This window comes from Schistocerca cancellata, unplaced genomic scaffold (genome assembly GCF_023864275.1).
Source record: "Schistocerca cancellata isolate TAMUIC-IGC-003103 unplaced genomic scaffold, iqSchCanc2.1 HiC_scaffold_52, whole genome shotgun sequence".
In the NCBI taxonomy this organism is placed as follows: Eukaryota; Metazoa; Arthropoda; class Insecta; order Orthoptera; family Acrididae; genus Schistocerca; species Schistocerca cancellata.
This window is the reverse complement of record NW_026046115.1, coordinates 1-5,000: the sequence shown is the minus strand read 5'-3', so window position 1 is coordinate 5,000 and position 5,000 is coordinate 1.

Here is a 5,000-nt window from a genome sequence, read left to right as displayed (position 1 = left end):
CGCGAATCGGACGACACTACGTCCACCATGTCGCGCGCAACACGAAAACTAAATACCGCCATCTGCAAGTCTCCCGAAACATGACCTGCTGCACCGACGATACCGCCATCTATGAGACGCCACCCCGACTACGACATCGCTAGGTCCCACAGTACCCATTTTCCGACGCCACCCACAAAGCCTGCATAATCTGTCCACCACAGGAACCCGAACGCCAGTGCCTGCGTCGCACGAAGTAGTCAACCGACAATCACTCCACCCGCACCCGCACGTGCCCCACCCCAACCGCCGAAATCGCAACTCCAGCGGATGAACGGCGGACTCTTCCCGCACTCGTACGTTGCAATCCACCCCTATATCTTGCGTTTCACGAAGAGTTATATCCAATATGCCAAATTCCCGCTGTCCCTATACATGCTGTAAGTCTGTGCACACAATATGAACCACACATCAGCGAGACACTCTATCACACATTACTCTCTGCCTGTAACAGACACAGATACAATATGTAAGCACCAGCATGGACCAACGTCCGGTGCATCCTCTCCGCCACAGTACACCATCCACACTATGATAACCACACCAGGGGGTCCAATTCTAAATAGAATATCCCACCCGTCCGACATCCACAATTGCTCAGATAAGCCACCAACACCCACACATGTCCTACACAGGGGTGCACCCAACACCACCACACTGCCTCCTGTTACGGCACAGAAACAATGGCAGGAATGAATCACACAGGTCTGCCGCTCCCTTGCCGCAACCACAGACGCGGCGCGCCTCCAGTCACGAGCGAAAAGCGCATCCTGACGAGACATAACTGCTGTGACATACTGAAGCTGCCTCAGACATTCACTTACAATGATCACTACCAACGAACCTCGGCCCCCCCCCCCCCCCAACACACTCTCTTACCACGTTGTGTACTGTAATCCAACCCATTTCGCACCTTAACCTAACCCATTTTGCACCTTAACTTAACCAAATTCGTAACGCAATTTGTACCGCAATGTAACGCAATGTGTACCGCAATGTAACGCAATGTGTACCGCAATGTAACGCAATGTGTACCGCAATGTACCGCAATGTGTACCGCAATGTACCGCAATGTGTACCGCAATGTGTAACGCAATGTGTAACGCAATGTGTACCGCAATGTGTACCGCAATGTGTAACGCAATGTGTACCGCAATGTGTAACGCAATGTGTACCGCAATGTGTAACGCAATGTGTACCGCAATGTAACGCAATCTGTACCGCAATGTAACGCAATTTGTACCGCAATGTAACGCAATTTGTACCGCAATGTAACGCAATTTGTACCGCAATGTAACGCAATTTGTACCGCAATGTAACGCAATTTGTACCGCAATGTAACGCAATTTGTACCGCAATGTAACGCAATTTGTACCGCAATGTAACGCAATTTGTACCGCAATGTAACGCAATTTGTACCGCAATGTAACGCAATTTGTACCGCAATGTAACGCAATTTGTACCGCAATGTAACGCAATTTGTACCGCAATGTAACGCAATTTCTACCTTAACCTAACCCACGTTGTGCCTTAACCTAACCCACGTTGTGCCTTAACCTAACCCACGTTGTGCCTTAACCTAACCCACGTTGTGCCTTAACCTAACCCACGTTGTGCCTTAACCTAACCCACGTTGTGCCTTAACCTAACCCACGTTGTGCCTTAACCTAACCCACGTTGTGCCTTAACCTAACCCACGTTGTGCCTTAACCTAACCCACGTTGTGCCTTAACCTAACCCACGTTGTGCCTTAACCTAACCCACGTTGTGCCTTAACCTAACCCACGTTGTGCCTTAACCTAACCCACGTTGTGCCTTAACCTAACCCACGTTGTGCCTTAACCTAACCCAAGTTGTGCCTTAACCTAACCCAAGTTGTGCCTTAACCTAACCCAAGTTGTGCCTTAACCTAACCCAAGTTGTGCCTTAACCTAACCCAAGTTGTGCCTTAACCTAACCCAAGTTGTGCCTTAACCTAACCCAAGTTGTGCCTTAACCTAACCCAAGTTGTGCCTTAACCTAACCCAAGTTGTGCCTTAACCTAACCCACGTTGTGCCTTAACCTAACCCAAGTTGTGCCTTAACCTAACCCACGTTGTGCCTTAACCTAACCCACGTTGTGCCTTAACCTAACCCACGTTGTGCCTTAACCTAACCCACGTTGTGCCTTAACCTAACCCACGTTGTGCCTTAACCTAACCCACGTTGTGCCTTAACCTAACCCACGTTGTGCCTTAACCTAACCCACGTTGTGCCTTAACCTAACCCACGTTGTGCCTTAACCTAACCCACGTTGTGCCTTAACCTAACCCACGTTGTGCCTTAACCTAACCCACGTTGTGCCTTAACCTAACCCACGTTGTGCCTTAACCTAACCCACGTTGTGCCTTAACCTAACCCACGTTGTGCCTTAACCTAACCCACGTTGTGCCTTAACCTAACCCACGTTGTGCCTTAACCTAACCCAAGTTGTGCCTTAACCTAACCCAAGTTGTGCCTTAACCTAACCCAAGTTGTGCCTTAACCTAACCCAAGTTGTGCCTTAACCTAACCCAAGTTGTGCCTTAACCTAACCCAAGTTGTGCCTTAACCTAACCCAAGTTGTGCCTTAACCTAACCCAAGTTGTGCCTTAACCTAACCCACGTTGTGCCTTAACCTAACCCACGTTGTGCCTTAACCTAACCCACGTTGTGCCTTAACCTAACCCACGTTGTGCCTTAACCTAACCCACGTTGTGCCTTAACCTAACCCACGTTGTGCCTTAACCTAACCCACGTTGTGCCTTAACCTAACCCACGTTGTGCCTTAACCTAACCCACGTTGTGCCTTAACCTAACCCACGTTGTGCCTTAACCTAACCCACGTTGTGCCTTAACCTAACCCACGTTGTGCCTTAACCTAACCCACGTTGTGCCTTAACCTAACCCACGTTGTGCCTTAACCTAACCCAAGTTGTGCCTTAACCTAACCCACGTTGTGCCTTAACCTAACCCAAGTTGTGCCTTAACCTGCTCTGTAATTGGCATATGACACGTTACATTAATCCAGTGTTGTCTAACCACAACCCTCTGAATATAGTTCGCTACTCGCACCGCCCACCCTCTTGTGTATCGTTTCATGTTCAACACTTCGCAAGTGTTGCTTACTTTTTACATGCTCCCGCTGTACACTGTAATGTGGACGACTGCAGGATGTACATCGCCCCCACCCTCCCCCCTGCCTTCGCACGCTGGTCGTTCAGGTGCTTGCGTGTTCAATGCCTTCGCAGCTGTTCACTGGCATTCGCATGTCGAAGCGCTCAGTCTACGTCGTGGTACGGCCTGTGTCCACTGTCCGCTGATGTCGTAAGCTTAACCCTCACATTGTACTGCACATAGGTCCGTATGTACTGCATGATACGCTGTGGCACATGTGTGACCGTACAACGACTGCGCCCAACAACAGCGAACCATACGGTCCAAATGTTGTGCACTCAGCCACGTGCCGTCTCCCCATAACAGCTACATTGCAGTGTGGTACGCCATAGAGACGTGTGGGATTAACGGACGCCCTGGATGGCGATCAGCATGAGCCGTCTGTTGATGTAGTGGCGCGTGTATTCAAACGTAGTCGTCTCTTCTCACACAGTGTGATAGCATGGTGCACCGCGTTCCACATCTGCGACATGGTACAAGATGCTGGTTGACAGTCGGTCTCGTAATGGACATCGCATACGTAGGGGGCCACCTCCCACGTGTTCTCTAGTCGTGCACATTTTGTTGCGTGTATGTGGGCAGACGTAGTGTGTCGTGACACCTAACAGACAGGTATGCAATAATCGTTGCATTTGCAACTGGGATGGACGTCTACGTTTGCTGGTGACGTTACGCAAATGAACAACTGGTAAACCCATTGTGGTGCGGTTGTTGTTGCTGGAGGTAAATCAGTAAGGGCAAATCTGTGTGTGAAGCGATACGCGGCGGTGGCTGGGTGGGACCGTCCCCGGCCGGTGAGGGGGGGCCGCCCGGCGTGCTGGCCGCGCGGTGCGTGGGCGCACGCGCTACAGCCGGCTGGTGGGGGCGCCCAGTGGCAGGCGCGCCGGCCGACGGACGCGGCAGGCGGCGCAGCTGCGCGCCGGGGCACCCTGCGCGCGGCGCCGGGCGGCCAAAGTGGGTCCTCGCGGGCCCGGTGCGAAGCGCGGTGGACATCTGCAGTGTGCTGGTCCGACTGAGGACTGTGTGCGTTGAGGATGCGCCGCCGCCCGGCACTCGGCGCCGCGACGCCGTCTGCTGCTCGGTCGCCCCAGCGGTTCTCGCTGGTGGTTTGTATCGCAGTTGTGCAGACGTGTTGGCACGTGCGCTGTGCTGGGAGAGTTCGCTTCGGCACCCACGTGGGGCCTTTGCCCTTCTGTGGCGCTGGCGTTGGAGCTGCCGGTCACCGTAGGTGGCGCGTGTTGTCTCCCGCCGGCAATGCCACGACAGCACGCTCCCGGGCCTCTGTCGGCAGCGGCAAGCTCAGTTGGGAGCACGGGTGGTCGCACCTAAAGCGTCTACTCGCCTAACTCCGGGCGATTGCGCCTCTCTCGAACCCGACCAAGTACTTAGGACGGCGCTGCGCGCCGCCGGGACCTGAGAGGGTTTCGAGGTGTATTGTGCAGGGGAGCTCAGCCTCCTCCTGTTTGCAGAATAATTGAGCGGACGCTTGCGTGTTCGCGCGGGCCCCTGGGACACACTCCCGGGCGGCCGGCTGCTCAGCTCTAGTTGACGCAGCTCCCTGGTTGATCCTGCCAGTAGTCATATGCTTGTCTCAAAGATTAAGCCATGCATGTCTCAGTACAAGCCGCATTAAGGTGAAACCGCGAATGGCTCATTAAATCAGTTATGGTTCCTTAGATCGTACCCACGTTACTTGGATAACTGTGGTAATTCTAGAGCTAATACATGCAAACAGAGTCCCGACCAGAGATGGAAGGGACGCTTTT